This window comes from Herpailurus yagouaroundi, unplaced genomic scaffold (assembly GCF_014898765.1).
Source record: "Herpailurus yagouaroundi ecotype Mexico unplaced genomic scaffold, PumYag 210, whole genome shotgun sequence".
In the NCBI taxonomy this organism is placed as follows: Eukaryota; Metazoa; Chordata; class Mammalia; order Carnivora; family Felidae; genus Herpailurus; species Herpailurus yagouaroundi.
Window position 1 is genome coordinate 25,018,191 of NW_024412441.1, and position 14,750 is coordinate 25,032,940.

Genomic DNA, 14,750 nt, shown 5'->3' on the forward strand with positions numbered 1-14,750 from the left:
GGAACCATGTGGAGCCGGTGGGTGTGTCTGAACACAGGGAAGGTGAGAGTCAGCTCAGGATCCACCCGGGGGGGGGAAGCCAAATACACACTCCCGGGGCTCCGTGCGACACCCTTGAACGTTTACACCCTGGGAAACATCATGATCCTGAACTAGATCCGAGCTTTAGAGAACCCCAGATTCGAATCAACTTAATCCCAGAGAGATAAAGTCATGTTCACTTACCCCAACTGCCTGCCAGAAGCAAAGGGAAGTTCTAGTTCAGTTTCGATGAGGTCATCCTGGAGTAGGCGGGGCCCTTAATCCAACGTGACTGGTTTCCTTTATAAAAAGAACTTTGGACTCAGTCAGGCACATGGGAGGACACCACGTGAGTGTGAAGGCAGAGATCAGGGTGATATCTACCAGCCAAGGCACGCCAAAAGCTTCCCAGCAAACCAGCAGGAGCTGGGGCACAGGCAGGTACAGATTCTCCCTCCCAGCCTCAGGAGGAACCAGCCCCCCCTACACCCTGATCTCAGACTTCCAGCTTCTCCAACAGGGAGATGATGCATTCCTGTTGTTGAAGGCCCCTAGCTTGCGTTTCTTCTTTCCAGCAGCCCTAACTAAGGAGTGGAGACGAGAAAGGTAAGGGCAAAAGCTATTAGCTCTTCTCGTGCCTTGCTCTGTGCACATTGCTGCAGGCTGGCATCAAAAAACATGAGACAGCTCATCAGGGCGGGCAAGGGCAAGGGGAGGTCTGTTGGGCTGAAAGCAGCAGTGTGACCTGTGGGATGGCCACGTGTTCCCGCCTCTCCATCTCCTGGCCGCACATTCGTCTCCGGGAGGCGTTCTTCAGACTTCCAAAAACCGGCCCAGAGGCATTTACCATAACTAGTGAGGTTTAGGTTTGGTAAGGGAGCATCTGGGTTAAGGAAATGGAGAGGCACCAAGGGAAGCCGCAGCCCCCAGGGGGAAGGGGGGGACGGGGGGGGGTAGCACACCGTGGGAACTGCAGGTCAGTCCGAGGGCTTGGCCCTCCTGATCGCCTCCACCTCCTGCCGTTCCGGGTGCTAGTGATCAATGGCTTGCCTCTCAGCTCCAAATTCACCCCTTTGGTGCCTACCCTGGGGCCATGGGAAGAATCCCATTAAGCATCTCTCCTTGTGGTAAGCATGACATCAGTTTTCTCCCTATGGACTCTGGAGGGACAGCCCAGAGGAAGGGACTTCTCTTACAGGCCCCAGTGGCTGCGCTCATGGTCAGGGACAAGCCTGCAGGAACATCGGTGACACTGTGTGCTGTCCACATGCCCAGAATGCCACCTTGCAGCCCCACCTGGCCTGCCGATCCTTTCCTTGTATCTCCTGCAACACGATGCTGGGGGCTCTGACCCCCCACCCACAGCAGCACCTTCATGCCTGCAAGCCTGTGACTCTGCCTGTGACTCTGCTTGCCCAGGAACTGTGGACCAGCTCCTACCTGGGCAACCCTGTCAACTGCCCTGCCGTCCATACCTTCCCCATGGAGGTTCGTACCCCACCTGGGGTGGGGACTCCCATTCCAAGTTCGTCCTTCCTTGGGCACTCTCCTATAGCCCTGGGGAACCAATGAGAAAATTTTCTACACCTTATATTTACTTTCCAAAATCATAGCTTAACAATCCCTACAGGGGCGCCTGGGTGGCTTGGTCGGTTAAGTGTCCGACTTCGGCTCAGGTCATGATCTCATAGTCCGTGAGTTCGAGCTCCGTGTTGGGCTCTGTGCTGACAGCTCAGAGCCTGGAGCCTGTTTCAGATTCTGTGTCTCTCTCTCTCTCTCTGCTCCTCCTCTGTTCATGCTCTGTCTCTCTCTGTCTCAAAAATAAATAAACGTTAAAAAAAAAATTAAAAAAAAAACAAAAAAAAAAACAATCCCTACAGTTACACATCCCCAGTTTTAAGTACCATGTGGTCGGTCCTGTGTCCTGAGTGGCTCCAGGCTGATACACCCTGGAAAGCAGGTTTGGCCATATGCATATCCTTGCATGAAAGAACCAACACCCCAAGAAATCCACAGATCCGAGAAAAGCCACTCAGCTCTGGTCACTCTGCAATCCGAGACTCCCCTCAACTGCAGGTCTACCCCGCAGAGGGCCCTGTGAGCCCTGTGGGGTTCAGAGCGCCTCACTGGGGTCCAAGTATGTGTATGTTACTCCCAGGGGGTGGCATCCTTTTCTATTGATTTGCATAATTAAATTGTATAATAGACGCGGGTTCCTCAAGAGCATGACTGGGCCCTGGGACACTAACACTGGCCCTTCAGGCAGAGCCGGAAGGAGAAGTGAGCTGGGTAACCCGCAATCGTTTGTGTATTCATTCAAACACATTTATTAAGTAAAATTTCCTTGTTTCTCCCCCCAAGTCAGTCGCAGAAGAGAAGCTTCGGAGGAGAGAATAAGGCACTTCTAACTCCTCACGGGAACACCATGGCCACGCTCCTAGCTTTGCTCAGCCTGTTGGGTTTGGGGATTATCTGTCTGCTCGGCTGCTGTAATAAGAACACCACAGTCTGAGAGCTTAACCAACGAGCACTGGTTCGTCGTGGGTCACAGTCCTGGAGGCTGCGTGGTCCGAGATCGGGGAGCCAGCTGATCCAGTGTCCGGGGAGACCCGCCGCCCGATTGCTGACAGGTTCCCACAGCTGGGAGAGAAATCATTTCTCTTGGGTCTCTTCTTAGGAGAACACTAATCCTATTCGTGGGGGCTCCCCCCTCATGACATAATCACCTCTCAAAGTCCCCGCCTCCTAATACTGTTACCTCCCACATGAATTTGGGAGGTGGATACATTCAGTCCAAAACAGGAGCCATGGCTAATTTTATGTGTAGCTTGCCGAGGCGGTGGGGTCCCGTTGTCTGGTCAAACACTGATCTGGGTCTTGCTGTGGAGGTGTTTTGCAGATGTGGACTGTAGACTCTGTTTCTTGGGAGACCCCTGACTCATACAGTAGACAATGAGCATCTAGGAGATGGTCAGCCAGCCTGGGGGAGGGACGGAGGACATTTCTAGCAATGGAAGTGGTTTCATTATTAAAACCATGGGCCTGACCAAATCTGGAGGAAGCTTCCAGGTCAATTCATCTGGAAAGCTTCTGAAGGATGAAGAGGAAACTGTGTCCGATGACAGGAGACAGAGGGGGCTCTTGGCGGTTTTGTGCTTCCCTGTAGAGAAACTCGACATGCCCAGAGTAGCCCATCTTGAGGGGGCTCTAAGCTGGAGAGACTCTAGGGTTTTGAGGGGATTGGGCGACGCTTGGTGAGCCCAGGGACTATGGTGCCATCTTGTCACTGGCCAGGGGGAGGCAGAAGGCTAGTGAATACAAATAAATCTCTGGGCGCCTCTGAGGTCTTGAACTCCAAAGGAAAAAAAAAAATGACTAAGCCCTTGCTTCTGGTCCAGGTTTAGAAGTGTTATGTCACAGGACTTGAAAGCTATACAGAAATTATATTTAACACCTTATGCCAGAACCTTAAAGCTTGGGTCAGCAGACCGTGGCTCATGGGCCAAATCTGGCAAGCCTCTTGTTTATGTACGTATGTCCTGCAAAGCAGGGGGAGGGTTCCATTTTTAAAGATTTGGTGAAAGAAACAAAGGAAGAGTCCTTTTTATAAATATTCTAGGAAGTTCAATCATCAGTGTTCGTAGTTTTACCAGAACACACTTTTTCTTTTATATATTATTGCCTCTGGCTGCTTTTGCGCCACATGACAAAACCGAGTTATTGGTCAGAGACCGCATGGCATACAAAGCCGACGTAGTTATTATCTGGTCCCTTATAGAGAAAAGCTTGCTGACTCCTGCTTTAAACCATCGCAAAACATTTAGTCTCTCTAGCAGGATTGTAATCAGTGTGCTATGTCATAGCTTCATAGTGTGATGAAGTACCTACACGCATAAACATATAAATAAGTAAATAGGTAAACATACACACACACACACACACACACACACACACACACAGAGATATATGTAAAATCTTAGATGTTTTCATTTCCATTCAGGAAAATTCCAAGAAAAACTTTAAAGAAACAATAGAAACATATTTTCATTAAAAAAAAAAAATGTCTTCCTGACTCAAAGTGGAACATGCCAGAAAACGGGGGCACATCCTAAACTCCATATTGAAGGGTCGTCAGGTGCTTTGAGCTCATCACCACGTGGCAACTCAATGATGTTGCAGAGGGGCAGACGGCACCTGAGGACTGGTTTTATAGGTAGCAAAACCAAGGTCAAAATCAAGGCACATCCTCGCCTGTCAGGGGCACAGAATGTGGGACTGACAGAGTCTCCCTTTCCTGAGAGGTCACCTTGCACTCTCCAATGACTTCACAAGTGCAGGTTTATCTAAAATCATTCCACCATGGGGAGATCAAACGCGACATCGTCATGTTCTTGGCACTTCCAAATGCAACATTCTCCCTAGTAGTTGCAAATTTCAGGGGTCTGCCCAAGTGGAATTCATAAGGGAAAGGGAGCAGTGAGCATAATTCGTCTTCTTTTTCGGGTTCTGGCCTTGTTTCTCTTGTCTTTGGGCTGGGAGTCTAGAGCCATAATTTTGTAATGAATCTCCAGTTGGCCGAGTAGATTCATCCCATGCAGTTGGAAGACGACATTCAATGCAGGTGGGGTAAATCCAGGGTATGGAGGAGCTTTAGAAATCCTTAGTATCACATGGGAAAAGACTTCAGTTGGACAGAACAAGACCATAGTGCACGTAATGATGCCTATTGAAGCCCCAACATTTCAGTACTTGGCTTCTCAGGGTCTCTCTGTATCGTGGTCTCTGAGGTCTGAGGGCACTTCTTCCTGCCCAGAACAGATTCTGTGCACAGAATCCAAGCACAATATGCAACAAGGGAAAGAATTGGATTGATTTTCCAATGCAGGATCAGTTTTAAAAAGTAGATCCTTTTCATAAAATGGAAGTAATTAAGAGAAAATATTAGCTTATTCAATTTATCTTGGTCATATACTTTTAATTTTCTTTGTATATATATTCTGATTTACTATTATTTTTTTAATGTGTTTTCTAATGTTTATTCTTAGAGAGAGAGAGAGAGACAGTGTGAACAGGGGACAGGCAGAGAGAGAGAGGGAGACACAGAATCTGAAGCAGGCTTCAGGATCTGAGCTGTCAGCACAGAGCCTGACGCGGGGCTCAAACTCACAGACTGCCAGTTCCTGACCTGAGCTGACGTCGGGGGCTTAACCATCCGAGCCACCCAGCCGCCCCTATATATTCTGATTTAAAACAACATTAACGATAATGTCATCCTAGGAAATAAGCTTAACAGAAAATGAGCCAATGCAGAGGTTTGCCTATTGATCTAATGAGCTGGTAATGACCCTCAACAATGACCCCTAGGATATGCTGTGCTTTCCAGTATAATAGCGCTTAATTATGTAGACTGAATGAGTGGAACGATTCTCAAGCTCTTCCTGTTTTCATGCTAGTCAATGTCACTTTCATGCAATGATCAAGTCTAGTTCTGATGACATTCTCCCTTCTCCTTGAGTAGCAGTTAATGCAGGGTCTACTGCACCTTGGCCCCGATGGCCTCAGTTAATATTTGATTACTGAATGAATGGATAAGTGGATCAATAAACTAATCCAGATGTCAGGGCTCTGGCTTCAGCTGGAAGAGAGCAGAAGGGGCAGTCTTTGACATTGGCCACGTGTCAGCAGGCTGGCAGGGGTCCAGGTAATTGTCCTGGCTTGGCCCCGTGGAGATTGTTCCAATGACACGCTTCCACAGCGTGATGAGAACTGAGGTGGAGGAGAAGTCATGTCTTAATGCACACCTGGAAACCCCGGGTTGGGAGTAGGAACAGCCAGCAGAGCAAGTAGCGTGTTCCTTCACTTCTGGAGCTCTGCTGTATCCTGGGCCAGTCACTGTTGCTTTTGGTTTCTTTGCTTTGATTCTCTTGCAACTGCATCCCTGCCTCGGGACCAGGGAAGACATTTGTCAGAGCGGGCTGTTGCTAAATGTCCTCCCCAGCATATGCGGCCGCCGAGCCTCAGAAGGGGTTCTGTCAAGAAACTTCTCAGCCTCCATGGCAGAAAGTAAGTAAAAAGAGTCCTTTCCAGGCACCTGAGTGTCTCTGTCAGTTAAGCATCTGACTCTTGATTTTGGCTCAGGTCATAATCTCGTGGTTCATGAGTTCAAGCCCCACATCGGGCTCCGCACTGATGGTGTGGAGCCTGCTTGGGATTCTCTCTCTCTCCCTCTCTCTCTGCCTCTCCCCCCGTCACTCTCTTTCTCTCAAAACAAATAAGCTTAAAAAACGTTCTCAATAATAATAAAAAAGAGTCCTTGGGATGTAGAAATCACCTAAAACAAAATTTATGAGAGCCAGAGGACATTGTTAGATTTTCCTCTGTGGCTGAATACTTAGGGAAGAAGAGCCATCTAGTCACATGCCATTCTTGGTGGTGGGATGTGCCTCAGGCTGCATTGTTGATTTCCCACCTCACCATCTACACGGGTGTGCAGGCTGGAAACCTCCCCTCATCATCACATCCCACCCAACACCAGTTCCTTTCTAACTCCGAAGTATCTGTTGGTCCACGTTCTCCTCTCCATCCATCTGAAGAGTTTGGAGCTTAGGCATTCAGTGGCCAAGCACTAGCCCTGTGACTCAAGTTTTGTGACTTTGAAACAGGGCTGAAATCGTTTCTGCCCTTCCTACTTCACTGATACATGATGAGGCCCTACCAAGACACTTTGAAAAGCATGATGGAAAACAGGAACAGAATTACATACTCTTAAGTGTACCATCAGGTAAGAAATTTTCCTTTACCGTGACATGACTTGCTTCCAGGTTATTCTATGTCACTTAAAGCTGTTGGAAGCACAGACCTGTAAACTCTGCCCTTGAAATCTTAGCTCATTCAGTCATCACGCCCACAAATGAGCCAGATGCAATCACAGTTGACACATGAGAAGGTGTGCCCCTGGAGGTCGGGTAACCCAGCACCCAGCTGGGAAGCCTGGCTTCAGGGATCCAGGATGGCGTGACCCAGAAGTCTTCTGTTCCTGTGTGGTCAGCATGGGAAGGGGGTCCTGAGGAAGTGCCTTGAGCAGAGCTGGGCAGGAAGTAGACACTTGGTACCTATTGTTTGTTATAACTTCTAAACAATATGGATACATATGGGTGTAATTGACCAGTAGAGAAATACACCTCATCTCAGATGCGTTCAGAAGCCTCTGGCGATTCAAGACATCCAACTAAATGGAGCCCCCTTGAGAGCAATGGGAGGGCTGCAGCTGGGACCACAGAGCCCCCCTTGCATTTTATAAGGTGGCAGTCTTTTCTCCTCCTCAGCTGCTAGGAAAGTCACTGAAGCTAGTGCTTGATCAGCAAGACACTGCTTGCTGGGGACATTGAAGATTCTCACTTCACTTAGCGTCTCAGTTGTGCTCTTTTAGCCACACATATTACACTTCCTCTTCTATGTAAGTTTTCACTGCTAAATGAGACAGTAACTCCTCATGAGTTGGGACATTTTATTTTTAGTATGTCTGAGGTGAGACACTACTTATAATGTCAGACTAATTTTTTAGTCTGATTATACTAATTATATTATTTAATTATATTATACTATATTTATATTATACTATATTATAATATACTATATATTATATACTATATATATTATATACTATATATTATATAGTATATTATAATATACTATTATATAGTATGTAATATATATAGTATATAGTATATATATACTATAGTATATATATAGTAATATATATATACTATATATATATTACTATATATATTACATACTATATAATAGTATATTATATATACTATATATATAATATATATATTACTATATATATTACTATACTATATAATAGTATATTATAATATATCATTATTATATATAATATATACTATATATAGTATATATATATTATGTATATATATACTATATATATAGTACTATATATAATATAATATATACTATTATATAGTATAGTAATATATATAGTATATATATATAGTATATATATATAATAATATATATATATAGTACTATATATAATATAATATATACTATTATATAGTATAGTAATATATATAGTAATATATATATTATATATAGTATATAGTATATATATAGTATATATATAGAATATATATAGTATATATATAGAATATATATAGTATATATAGTATTATAATATATAATATAATATTATATTATACTTTATATAATATTATATTAATTATACTAATTTTTTTATTATCTCTTTTAAAGCTTCTTTTATTGAGCACCTGAGAACATTCTCGATAGGCCCCTCTCCGCCTTCATCCTGGAAGAAACACGCATGTCTTTCAGTGAATGGACGGTGGCACCAGACAGAACGGAGTTGGAATCCTGCCTTGGTGACTGCTTCTGCGCGATGAGCATTTGAGCCGCCCAGGTGACCTCACGGAGCTCTGTCTTGGGACGCCCAGTGTCTGCTTCATAGCCTGACCGGGAGGGTGAGGATCGTCTATGTGAATCACCGGATAGCACTACCCCTGCATCAGAATGCACTTGACATGATACCACCATTCCCTTTCCTTAGCTCTCTGCCTCTTCCTATTTTGCGTTTCTCGTTATTCCTGCGGTCTCCCCAGGTAGGAACTAATCACATGTTGAGGGCATCCTGAGACTGTTGTCCTGAACTCCCCCCATTTCATGAAACACTCGGAGTATGTTTCTCCCTCCTTTTTTTTTCATGCTTCAGTTGGTTTTCTGGCAGACTCACAGCAGCCTTCAGCCAGGAGGCCGATTCCCCGCGTTGACTTGGGCGCCATCTCCTGGTCATCTGAGGAAGGTACACACACATTTTATCGGGCTTTCTAAACCACGAGGGAATGTTAAATTCAAGCAGTGTTACTACACCCGTTAAAGAGAAATAGGCAGAGTAGCAACTCAAATAGTTCTCAAGTCTTTTGTATCTTGGCATATTTTTTTTTTAAGTTTATTTATTTTGAGAGAGAGAGAGAGATAGAGCACAAGCAGAGAGAAGGAGAGGCAGAGTCCCAAGCAGGCTTCCCGCCATCAGGGCTGAGCCCTGAGCGGGGCTGGAGCTCACCAATTGTGAGATCATGACCTGGGAGGAGATCAAGAGTCGGACACGTAATTGAAAGAGTCACCCAGGTGCCCCTCTTGGCATCTTCGTTTAAACTTATGGCAATACCATGGAGGAGAGATAAAATTTTATAATTTTTTCCTCTATCTAGCAAAATGACTTTTATCCGAAGAGTCGAGCTTTTTTTTTATTAAAAATTTTTTTTTCATGTTTATTTATTTTTGAGAGACAGAGAGAGATAGAGCGTGAGCAGGGGAGGGGCAGAGAGAGAGGGAGACACAGAATCCTCAGCAGGCTCCAGGTTCTGAGCACAGAGCCCGACATGGGGCTCGAACCCAAGAACCGTGAGATCATGACCTGAACTGAAGTCAGACGCTCAACAGACTGAGCCACGCAGGCGCCCTGAGCTTAACAACAACAACAAAAAAAGTGGTTAAAATGTTGCAGAAAACAGCAAATGATGATTTAATTGGGAGTCTGAAAGTACTATGAATGTTCTGGATCAGATGAGCATATTAGTGATGCTGAATGAGGTTTATTTCTCAATCCTCGCCCCCACCCCCCTGCAAGCAAAGTCAAACCATTCATAGATGTTGGTGGGCTTTCTTGTCAGTGATGATGTTGCCTAAACAATGCATTTCTTCATGAACCAGGTGGTATGTGTGAGGGAAACGCATGCACCGGGCACCCTCTTGGATGCCACCGCCTTCTCCCTTGAGGACAAACCTGGGCCCAGCCCTTCCAACAAAGCAACATGTAGAGGCTTGGGAACCACAGAGCAGACCCTTTTCCCTGCAAAGCACCATGGAGAATCCTTTCCAAGAGGAAGGGACGTCTGCGGTGAGAGCAGACAAACAGGGCAAGGGTGCATGCAGAGAGGAACTGCCTCTGACCGGCCCCACTTGTCTTGCCTTCTCTCTTAGTTTCCGTTCTAGACATTGAAAGCAAGAGTCAGCAGATGCCTGCCCGGCTGGCCACCTCCTCTGTAGATAAAGCTGTATTCACACACGACAGCCACAGCTATCTGTCTGCATGTGGTGTCCTGCGATGCCGTCCCAAGTGACATCATCACACTCCGCGATTGTTTTGGCAGGGGACGGGAAGCCGGGTACTGCCCCTGGAGGTAGAAGACCCTCTCCTGCTGCCAGGGTGGAGGCGGTCTTGGGAACCACATGGCCAAGAAGTATGGGCCTGGGGCCGCTGGTGAAATCAGGCGGTCAGGAGCGGGTGGGACACAGGCGGGGGTGTTGAGAAATTCCCTATGATCTTATCTACATGCAGCACACTGTGTGCAACTCTCCCCTCCGCCCACCCCCGGGCCTTGCTCTCCGCAGCTTGTTAGAGCTGCACTGTGCAGCTGTATTTGTCTCTTCGACCGTGGCCAAGTTGAGGTTATTTGCGTACCTGAGTCCCTTCTTCTTCAATGTCCCTTGAAGTCAGCAGGCCACATGGCACCTGGTGCACGCACAGCTTCCTGATACAGAGAACAGGAAGACGTTTGCTCCTTTATATGCAAATAATAAGGGCCTACCATCGCCTCACTCATTAGCAGAAAGCTACTGATGGAGAAGTATTGCCATCCGAGCCTCAAACGTTTGGTAAAATGTTCTCAACGTTTAGCTGTTTTATTCTTTGTCGCTCCTCCAGCCACTTAACTTCATTCAGTTGATGTAAATGTATGTTCCAGCAATAAGTCATCTCAGTTCTTACACCGTGAACTAGAAGGGACAAAGCAAGGCTTTCTACGGGCATCTGCAACTGCATTTTTGCTTATGTGTTTGTTAAATGGCTGAGGCCAGTTTTTGATTATGCTTAATTTTTTTTTTCCTAGGATAAAATCCTTACCTCCGAGACCGTGCCCCCTCCGGCTATAGATCAGCGCATCCACACCCTGGCGTCAGTTCTTATCTATTCACATGGAAACTTTGCTTTGCTTCTCCAGCCGGGGGGCCTGTCTTCTGAGCTCCAGAACCATCCAAACATTAGACTGCCTACTCAGCGTCACCTCTGGAATTTTGCAAACTCAACATACTTAAAACCATTTTCATGGTTTTTTTCCCTTCCTTTCGTGCCCCCCGCCAGCCCCCTTCTCATGCCTTAACACACTAAACCTGTGTTCCCTATTGCACCAGGAAGTGGCACAAGCCAAGAAACCGAGTAGGCTTCCCCACGCTGTCTTACAGCCACATGTTCTTTTTATTATTATTATTATTAAATATAATTTATTGTCAAACTGGTTGTCATACAACACCCAGTGCTCATCCCAACAGGTGCCCTCCTCGATGCCCATCACCCACTTTCCCCTCTCCCCCACCCCCCATCAACCCTCAGTTTGTTCTCGGTATTTAAGAGTCTCTTATGGTCCTCCTCCTTCCCTGTCTGTAACTTTTTATTTTCCCCCTTCCCCTCCCCCATACAGCCACGTGTGTTCAATTCGTGTACGATTCTCTGTTCATTTAATTTTTTATTTTTTAAGTTTATTTATTTATTTTGAGAGAGAGACGGCATGACTGGGGCGAGGGCCAGAGAGAGAGGGAGAGAGAGAGAATCCCAAGCAGGCTCCGCACTGTCAGCTCAGAGTCCCACGTGGGAGTCGAACCCACCAACCATGAGATCACAATCTGAACCAAAATCAAGAGTTGGACACTTAACTGACTGAGCCACCCAGGCGCCCCGTATCCATTGATTTTAATTCCCAGTTGACTTTTTTCCTCTCCATCTTCATGACCATCACCCTAGTCCTATCATTTCCTGTTTTCTAAATATTATTTTATTTTATTTACTTTTTTATTTTTTAGAGAGAGAGAGAGTGATAGAAGGAAGGGCAGAGGGGGAGACAGAGAGAGAAGGGGGGGGGGGAGAGAGAGAGAGAGAGAGAGAGAGAATCCCAAGTAGGCTTCATGCCCAGCACAGAGCCCCATGTGGGGCTTGATCTCACAACTCTGGGATCATGACCGGAGTCAAATAATCTATAATTACTCAGTTGGTACTCAATCAACTGAGCCACCCAGGTGCCCCTTAAATATAATTTAAATTTTAGCACATATTTTAATTGGTAATACAAAGATATAAAACCCCAAATCAGAACGTATAGAACAGTATGCACTGAAAAATCTCCTTCCTGCCAGTCCCCTAGCCAACCTGTTACTGTCCCCCCATGCAACTCATGCTACCCAGTCCCTGCGTGTCCTTTGACACAGTGTAAAATATCCAATTACTCTACTATGCGTCTTGGTTTCTTTTAATTAAAGAATTTATCTTAGTGCTCATTCCACAAAGAGTTTCGTTATTCTTTAAACAGTTTTCTGTCATCCTATTCAAAAACAAACTGTAATTTAACTAGACTGTTATTGGTAGGCATTCAGGTCATTGTCAATTTTCCCATATCTATAAAGTAAATTCCTAGAAGTGAAGTTACTAGATTAACTAAGAGCAAAGCCACCATTATTTCTCCTGGAAACAAGAGCTTCCTAGCTGGTGTGCCCTCATCTACTCCTGACCTCCTGTGATCTTTGCTATACTCTACAGCCAGAGTAATCATTTTTTCCATAGGGGTGTCCATTGTTCCAGGATCACTTTTGAAAAAAACTCTTTTCCCTCATTCAATTGCCTTACACTGTTGTCTAAAACCCATTAGCTGTACCTCTCTCTGTATTGATCTCTCTACAAATCTCGATTTCAGCCTCTGAACTCTATTTTGATACCTTGACTTATGCGTCTGTCCATACATATATTTCACAGTCTTTTTTTTTTTAATTTTTTTTAACGTTTATTTCTTTTTGAGACAGAGAGAGACAGAGCATGAATGGGGGAGGGGCAGAGAGAGGGAGACACAGAATCCGAAACAGGCTCCAGGCTCCGAGCGGTCAGCCCAGAGCCCGACGCGGGGCTCGAACTGACGGACCGCGAGACCGTGACCTGAGCCGAAGTCGGCTGCTCAACCGACTGAGCCACCCAGGCGCCCCTTCACAGTCTTGATTACTAAAGCTCTTGCAAGTATTTTGTATTTCAATATAATTTTAGAATTATCTTGTCAATTTCTATTTAAAAAAAAAAAAAAACCCTGCTGGGGATGTTCATTGGGACCAGCGTGGGATCAATATAGATCGATTTGATAATTTGGGGAAAAATCAACTTGGTGAGAATTATATCTTGATAATATGGAGTTCTCCAGCCTATGACATAATAGATCTCTGTTTTTAAGTAGGTCTTCTTCTTCTTCTTCTTCTTCTTCTTTAATGTTTATTCATTTTTTAGAGACAGAGAGAGACAGAGCATGAGCAGGGAAGGGGCAGAGAGCGAGGGAGACACAGAATCCGAAGCAGGCTCCAGGCTCTGAGCTGACAGCACAGAGCCCGATGCGGGACTCAAACTCATGGATTGTGAGATCATGACCTGAGCCGAAGTCCGACACTCAAGCAGCTGAGCCACCCAGGCGCTCCTTAAGTAGGTCTTCTTTAGCTTCTTGCATCGATATTTTGTATTTTGTAGGGCATTGAAGCAGTGATACCCCAGCAGCAACTAATAAATCATTAATAACTAATACATACAGAAAGATTCCGAGAAATAGAAAATCAATTACCAGAATCCCACGGTAATAATTGCTTGCAGGCAAGATCCCCAGTGAATGCTACGTTAGTGCACCAAATTTTAAGGAGAAGCAGGATTTGGCATAGCTGTTAAGTACGGCTCCCCAAACATTTCTAAATAACTGTGCCTAATCGTAATTAATTACTATACTTCACAAATTCTTTGATACTCCTCCCTCCATTATGTGGATCTTAACTCTCGTCACCTTCAGTGTGGTCAGGACCTATTCGCATGTAAATAAGAGTATGAAAAAAGAAATAGTAGTTTTACAGTGGGGAAACCTGGCACGCACCACCTTAGCCGCATGGTCAAGGTGTCACTGGTAACAAGATGTTTTGGCATCGCATATGCCCAATATTATGCCTTGGATCCTGGAACAGAAAAAGCGAGGAGGACCAAAACGGGGGAGTCCAGATGAAGTCGACCATTCAATATCAGGATTGTGCCGACGTAAGTTTCTTAGATTTGAAACTTGTACCATGATTAGTCAAGGTGTTAACACTGGGGAAAGCTAAGTGAAGGAGATACAGGCATGTTTCGTATTATCTTTGCAATTCTAGGTCTATAATTATTTCAAAACAGAAAGTTAAAAAATCAGGCAATAATTATGGAGCCGAGGGACATCCAGATGTTGGAGTGAACTTCATAAGGATTGGAAAATACCTATATTTGAAAGGTCACTAAATTAGATGACAAGGATGAAGATTATAAATAGACAAGTAGAAACCATAAAAAAGAATCAAATAGAAATACTTGAACTAAAAGGGACGATAACTGAAATGAAAAACTTAATGGATATATTTAACAAAGGATCAAATTTGTATACAATGGTTCAGAAGAGAGAAAAAAGGATTTAAAAAAGTAAAAAAGAAATGAAAGATGTCAGACACAGTAAAAAAAAACCAAAAACCTTAGTGTATGTGAAATTATATAAAAACAGCCCCCTCCTCACTTCTCCATAGCACCCCTTTCTTATCCCACTCACAGAGACTCTATCTTTCATCACTCTCAATTAGAGGAACAAATATGAATTTAAACATTT

At 44.8% G+C, this 14,750-nt stretch overlaps 1 long non-coding RNA gene across 3 annotated transcripts; it reads left to right on the plus strand.

Moving 5' to 3' along the window:
* Nucleotides 1–368: 368 nt before the first annotated feature.
* LOC121016466 (uncharacterized) lies at nucleotides 369–11,351 on the plus strand. 3 transcript variants are annotated; one of them, XR_005784301.1, is made up of 6 exons: nucleotides 369–462; nucleotides 542–627; nucleotides 8,296–8,860; nucleotides 9,772–9,958; nucleotides 10,042–10,241; nucleotides 10,950–11,351. It is a non-coding gene; the product is annotated as an uncharacterized LOC121016466 (long non-coding RNA). The 3 variants fall into 3 exon arrangements; XR_005784300.1 differs by having other exon boundaries at nucleotides 9,772–10,301; XR_005784299.1 differs by having other exon boundaries at nucleotides 9,772–10,241.
* Nucleotides 11,352–14,750: the final 3,399 nt, after the last annotated feature.